This window comes from Scyliorhinus torazame, chromosome 12 (genome assembly GCF_047496885.1).
Source record: "Scyliorhinus torazame isolate Kashiwa2021f chromosome 12, sScyTor2.1, whole genome shotgun sequence".
Classification (NCBI taxonomy): domain Eukaryota; kingdom Metazoa; phylum Chordata; class Chondrichthyes; order Carcharhiniformes; family Scyliorhinidae; genus Scyliorhinus; species Scyliorhinus torazame.
This window is the reverse complement of record NC_092718.1, coordinates 147,701,026-147,708,539: the sequence shown is the minus strand read 5'-3', so window position 1 is coordinate 147,708,539 and position 7,514 is coordinate 147,701,026.

The window sequence follows — 7,514 nt, the reverse complement described above, 5'->3', positions numbered from 1 at the left end:
AGGGCTCGAGCGGGGGCTTCTGTGGCATCTCACAATCTCCAGCCCAGAAGTGCATCGGTGAAGTCACTGATGCCCTGTTGGCCGGGGCAGCTGACTACATAAACCTTAACCTGGACCAAGCCCATCAAGGTGCCCGGCAGCAGTATTCTCCGCCATCGGCGGGACCCCCCAGGGGGTAATTGATGGCACGCATGTTGCCTTGTGCTCACCGGGTCTACAGAGACTGCCCTTCACCAACAGAAAGGGTTTCCATTCCCTGAATGTTCAACTTGTATACGACCACCACCTCGGGATCGTACACATGGGTGCACGCTTCCCAGGGTGTGTGCACAACAGCTACATCCTGGGAAAGTCGAAGATCCCCGGCATCTTCGAGTGAAACCTCAGGATGGCCAGTTGGGGAAAAAGGGCTCCCTACAGAGGTCCTGGCTATTGATGGCAGTATGGAGGCTGGAGACCGATGCCCAGACCCGCTACAACGAGGCCCATGTGGCCACCCGGGCTCCAATGAGCGGTGCATCCGACTGCTCAAAATGTGGTTCCGATGCTACAACGGCTCTGCTGGTGCCCTGCAGTGCACCCCCGAGCGGGTCGCTCGCTTTGTGGTGGCCTGCTGTGTCCTCCACAACCTGGCACAGCAGCGGGGTGACACGCTGGAGGTGGAGGAGGAGGGATATGCGGCTTCATCTGAGGAGGAGGACGAGGAGAGGCTGGATGAGTTCGGTCAGGACCCGCAGGAGCAGCCAGAGGATGGGGGACAGGCGGTGGCGAGGGTACAGTCATGCCTTGATCCTTGCCCGTTTCTCATAGTACGGGGCTTCGTCCGACATCTCGGCCCCTATCCCCTTCCCACCCATTCCCCTTCTCCCTTCACCCCCCCTGACCTGCCTACCCCCATGACTATGCCACCATCCACCCACCCATTCCCCTCCCCCCCTCACCTGATCACCCTGTTCTACCCTCCCAGGGTCTGTGTAACCTCACTCGAGGGTGATGGGCCTGTATCGGCATTGTCAGTGGGTCCATATACAAGACAGGAGGGTGATGATAACCCGCTGTGAGGAAAGTTCTGGTGCTCCTCAATCTATTCCATAGTCTAACTCCCGTCTTTCTGCTGATAGCGTGTTCACACCCATCACCTGAGGAGTGCAGCTGGCCCGCAGTGTGGAATAATGTGACAGAGGTGTCACATGTCTCAGGTGTAACGTGTTTTAATGGTGTACAATGTCCCTAGCTACCGATGGTGCCATCCCCCTTCCCCCATTGGTCTGCGCAGTGGCATGGTTGGGTGCTGTCTGGAGTTTGCTCAGAGGGAGCGGTTTAAGTGCTGTTCCCCCTCGTTAGCGGGGAGCTGTCGGGCGCGGTCCAGGCGAATCAGCTGGAGGGACAGTCATCTCCGCCATGAAGCTGGTGGGACATCATTACCGGTCCTAATACCAGTGGTCGTCGGGAAGCACATCGGCAAGTCTCACTCACTACCACACGTAGCACTTCTCCCATTAGATAGAGACCTCGGTTTCCAAATGTTGGCAATTCTACAAGGGCGCTGACAGAAATGCTGGCACTGAGACACAAAGGAGTTAATAGGCCAGATCACCGGTCAAAAAGTGTCTCAAAGGAGGAAAGTGAGTTAGAGAGAGGTTCAGAAGGGCAGGGAAGGGCTCTGGATTGTGAAATTCCGTAGGTGACTGTGGCTGAGCCCAGGTATGATATTTTTCTGATTCATTTATGGAATGTGGGCGTCGCTGGCCGGGCCAGCATTTACTACCCATCCCTAATTCCCCATAAGCTGAGTGTCTTGCTGGGCCATTTCAGAGGGGTAGTTAAGAGTCAACCACATTGCTGTGGGTCTGGAGTCACATGTAGGCCAGACCAGGTAAGGATGGCACATTTCTTTCACTAAAGGACGTTAGTGAACCAGATGTTTTTTTATGACAATTGACAATGGTTTCATGGTCATCTTTAGACTTCTAATTCCAGATTTATATTGAATTCAAATGTCATCATCTGCCGTGGTGGGATCCGGGTCCCCAGATCATTACCCTGGGCCTCTGGGTTGGAGGTGTTAAAGTCCAAAGCTATTATCACCTTGACCATGACAGCCTATGGCAGGCCCTCTGCTTCTATTGACGTTAGGTCTCCTTCCATACACAGGCCGCAACCACCTGGCACAACAACCTTGGTCTTCAGAAGTTGTACTGTTCTGAAAGGTCACGGAGGTTGACGGATGTGTAGATCCTGTCCCCAGGATAGTGCCTTCTCCTGGGTGAAGCTAGAACAAGATTGTATTCGTCAAGTGACGGATACCTTGTATTGGAGGATATCACGGAAACATGAAGTTCAACGCAGATGTGGTCAGAAGAGCCCTTGGGCTGTACGCCCTATCCGGATGGTCGGTTTATCTTGAGGATATTATCAACAGCATCCATTGGGTAATCAGGTCCTGTATGGATTGGTGATGTCTCTTTGTGAATCGCACAGATTTCACTCATTCAATGTGCAGCCTTTAGCCGACCACCACAAGAGCTTCCTGCAGATTGGTGCTCAGTTTCCAGTGAGTTGTCATCAACAGCTTTTGCCTTCAGCTGTCTCAGGTGCCTTAGTTCTTCGCACAGACTCAGTGGATGACTCTGAGTGACAAGGGTACCTGCTGGAGACCTAGCTGCTGACATCAGTGCAGAACTCCACTACGGTGGCACAGTGGTTAGCACTGCTGCCTCACAGCACCAGCGACCTGGGTTCGAATCTCTCCATTGTCAGGGTGGGATTCAGAATAAAATACACCTCGACACTTCCCAGGGAACAACAAGACTGTTAGAACCCTCACGAGGCCCAAGGGACCGGGCCAATTAGGCTCCCCATGCGTCTCGTGGAATATGAACTACCCTGCTGAGGGGGCGAAGGTCAGTCAAGTGTGGCAGATCAAACCAGGACATAAAAACCACGGCCCCTGAGGGTGGGCTGGGTGCAGGAGTCCTGTCAGGGAGTGGTGTGCATAGAGTTTGCATTCTTTGTTCATTAAACCTTTCTGTTTCATATGCTCCCTTGAATCTAACTCTGGTGAAGAAGATCAAGTGGAGTTGCAGATGACACCAGTTCCGCGCTACTCAGCCACCTCCCCTCAGGCCTCAGGACTTTCTTTCAGCGGCCATAGACATGCCACACTTTGGAAAGTTGAGGTGTTTGAGGCAGGAACCAAAAGTCGATTGCAGAATGTTGAACGAATACACTGGACCAGATTCTCTGTTTCTGAGGCTACGTGCAGAGGATCTGTGGCGTATTGGGCAACACGGTAGCATTGTGGGTAGCACAATTGCTTCACAGCTCCAGGGTCCCAGGTTCGATTCCGGCTTGGGTCACTGTCTGTGCGGAGTCTGCACGTTCTCCCCGTGTCTGCGTGGGTTTCCTCCGGGTGCTCCGGTTTCCTCCCACAGTCCAAAGATGTGCAGGGTAGGTGGATTGGCCATGATAAATTGCCCTTAGCGTTCAAAATTGCCCTTAGTGTTGGGTGGGGTTACTGGGTTATGGGGATCGGGTGGAGGTGTGGACCTTGGGTAGCCGGTGCAGTCTCGATGGGACGAATGGCCACCTTCTGCACTGTAAATTCTATGTTAATCTATGTTAATTACGTGGAAAAAATCGGCGTCGCCCTCCTCTCCGATCCTGCGACCGGTGAGGGGCTAGCAGCCGCACCACATAAAACTCCCAGCCTTCACAAAATAAACGGCTGGAGAATATCCGGGCCCGAGGCCGTGCATGCGCACAGCGATGACTTGTATCAGTCACGCCATAAAACATGGCGCCAGCCGTGCGCGGACCTGACCTGTCAGATAGTGCCTCCCTGGCCACATCCACAAAAGGAGCAAGGGTCGAAGGTGAAGGTGCTTGACCGCAGTTACCTGTGGTGGCCGGGCATGGTCATGGAGATTGAGCGCTTGCCCAACACTGCGGAATATGTCAGGACCACCAAATGCTCCCGCCAGCGGTGCCCCTTCATCCTGGGAGTGGCCGGGTCGCCTCCACGCCCACTTTGCCGGTCCTTTTCAATAGTCAACTCAAAGCGGCTAGACGTTCACTGGATGCCATCAACGCCTTCTAAAATGACGGCAAGAAACTCTGGCTCTCGTCCAGTGTCCAGGGCAACCCAGAGGTCTTTGTTTTGCATAACGGTATGCCTTTACTAGTGCGGAGTTTGGGACATTCTGGGCGGGATTCTCTGATCCTGAGGCTAAGTGTTGACGCCGTCGTAAACGCCATCGCGTTTTCCGATGCCGTCAACATGGCCTCAAGGTCAGCAATTCTGGCCCCTACAGGGGGCCAGCATGGCACTGGAGCGACCCACGCCTCTCCAGCTTCCGATCCCGGCATCAACTGGGCGCCACGGGGTCCACGCATGAGCAGTGGCTCCCTTCTCCGCGCTGGTCCCGACGCAACATGGCGTAGGGCTACAAGGGCCGGCGCGGAAGAAAGGAGGCCCCCAGGCGGAGGCCTCCCCCGGGTTTAGACCCCCCCCTCCCCCCCACAGGCCGCCCCCGGACCCTTCCACGCCGAGATCCCGCCGGGTAAGACCAAGTTAGAACGGTGCCGGTAGGACTCGTTACGGCCCAGGCCGAGAATCACCGGGGGGGGGGGGGCCCCATAGAGCAGCCCCCGACCGGTGTTGCGCTTTCGCCAATGGCGCCGGAGAATCGCGTCCCGGCGTCGGGGCGGCGTAGTGCGATTCGCGGCGATTCTCCGGCCCGGCCCCGGGCTGAGAGAATCCCGCCCTCTGTTTTTTTTTGTATTTTCCCAATTAAGGGGCAATTTAGCATAGCCAATCCACCTAACCGGCACATATTTGGGTAGTGGAGATGAGACCCACACAGACACAGGGTTTAGAACATTCATGCGGACCAATGGATCACTCCACATCCGCACCGTGCCGTATCACTCCATGCCCAATGGTCTGGTCGAGCAAGCGGTCCAAACACTCAAACGTGAGATGAATAAACAGATGACAGATCCTCACCCCATCCCTCATACCGCCACCAGTGTGGCACCAGCAGAGATGTTTATGGGTTGTCCGCTTCGGACTCTCCCCAGCCTTGCGCTACAGGCGGGAAGTTCGGCCACGGACAGGAGCAGATGGTGCATGGCTCTGGCGAACATGTGCCGCCATGATGTCTAACACCAGGGAACACGGTCCACGTGCAAAATTTTGGAGAAGTGGGTCCCAGGCACTGTCGTCCGGCAGACGGGGCCAGTATCGAACCGTGTTCGGTCCTTTTGGAGGGCCCAGCATAGCCCCTGTGTACTCTGCCGCAGCTGGCGTCACCCCCCACTGCAAACCCACAAGGGTTTCGACACCGAGATGTCTAACGCTGATGACTCAGGCTCCGAGCTGGAGGTGCCACCGTCGGATGTTGCCGGGGACGAGACCCCAGCTGAACAACCCCCGGAGGTGCTGCCACCAAGGCTTGCGACGCAACGTCGTCGGCCCATGATCATTCCGTGCCGCATGACCCCGCCCCGACGATGCTCCAGCAGAAGCCTCGGGCTCAGAGATGCACACCCTCTTTTGGCAGACGCATGTTCAGACTTGTGGGGAGAGTGGGGGGGGGGGAGTGTTATGACATACAAGAGGCCCACGGGACCGGACTGATCAGGCATGAACTACCCCGGCGAGGGGGTGGAGCTCCCACAGCGGGGGAGAAACCAGAACATAAAAACGCCAGAGGCTCTTAGCAGAGTGGTGCAGAGAGAATTTTCATTCTTCGTTCAATAAACCTTTCTGCTTCCTTACACTCCCATGAGGCCACTTCCTCGAATCTAACGTTGCTTTTGCCATACGGACTCGTTAACTCTGTTTCTCTCTCTAGAGGTGCTGCCAACCTGCTGGGTATTTCCAACATTTTCTCTTTTTATTTCAGATCTCCAGCAGCCGCAGTATTTTTTTATTTTTTTTAAAGCGCATTTTATTCAAACTTGTATCAAAGTAGGTTATAGCAAATAAACACCCCGGGAAACATTCTTCCCAACAATCAACAATACAGTTTGTACAGATTTTCCTCCTCCCCCCCCCCACCCCCACCCCCTGCGACGAACAGCTCCTCAAACACGGTCACAAACATCCCCCACCTTTTCTCAAACTCCCCTGCTGAGCCCCTTAACTCATACTTTATCTTCTCTAACCGCAGGAAGTCATACAGGTCACCCAACCATGCTGCTACCCCCGGTGGCAATGCCGACCGCCACTCCAGCAAAATTTGTCGCCGTGCAGTCAGAGAGGCGAAGGCCAAGACATCGGCCTTCCTCCTCTCCATGAGCTCCGGCTTCTCTGAAACCCCAAATATCGCCACCAAAGGGTCCGGGTCCACTCTCTCCTCCACTATCCTGGCTAAGACCACGAACACTTCCCAATGTTTCCCAACCCCAAAACATGTGTGTATGGTTCGCTGGCCCCCGCCCACACCTCTCACACTCATCTGCTACCCCCTGAAAGAACCCACTCATTCTCGCCCGAGTCAAATGCACCCTGTGCACCACCTTGAACTGTATCAGGCTCATCCTTGCACAAGAGGAGGTCTCATTTACTCTTCGCATGCCTCACTCCATACTACCCAATTGGTCTCCATTCCCAACTCCACTTCCCATTTCTCCTTGAGCTTCACCACCCGCTCACCTCCCTGCTCCCCCAGCCACTTATATATATCCCCAATTCTTCCCTCCCCTTCCACATCCGAAAGCAGCAGTCGCTCCAGCAGGGTGTATCCCGGCAATCTAGGGAACCCCTTCCAGACCTTTCGTGCAAAGTCCCTAACCTGTAGATACCTGAACTCACTACCCCTCGGCAGCTCTACCCTCTCCCTTAGCTCCTCCAGACTGGGGAACCCTTCCTCCAAATACAAATCCCTCACCTTGACCAGCCCCTCTTCCCTCCACCTCCTGTATACACTATCTCCCCCTGGCTCAAACCCATGATTCTCGCACAGTGGCGTTAGCACCGACATCCTTCCAGCCTAAAATGCCTAGTCAGTTGATTCCATATCTTCACCGTGGACTGCACCACTGGGCTCCCTGAATACCTACTCGGAGCCATTGGCAATGCTGCCGTCACCATAGCCCTCAAACTAGACCCCTTACAAGATTCCTCCTCCATCCTAACCCACTCTACCCCTTCTCCTTCCCACCACCGCTGCACCTTGTCCACATTCGCCGCCCAATAATAATGGAGCAAGTTTGGCAGCGCCAACCCCCCCACTGCTGCCTCTGCCTCTGTGGCAGGGTCCTTCCCACCCTCGGCACCTTCCCCGCCCATACAAAATCAGAGATGATTGTGTCCACTTTCCGAAAAAAGGCCTTTCTCCGCATCCATGGACACCAACACCTCCGGTACCAAAGCTCTCGACGGATTCATCACCACATTCAACAGCCGTCTTGTATTACTCGCGAGCTGCCTGCCCTTCACGAAGCCTGTTTGATCTTCTACAACCACCCCCGGGACACAATCCTCCATCCTCCCCGCCAACAACCTA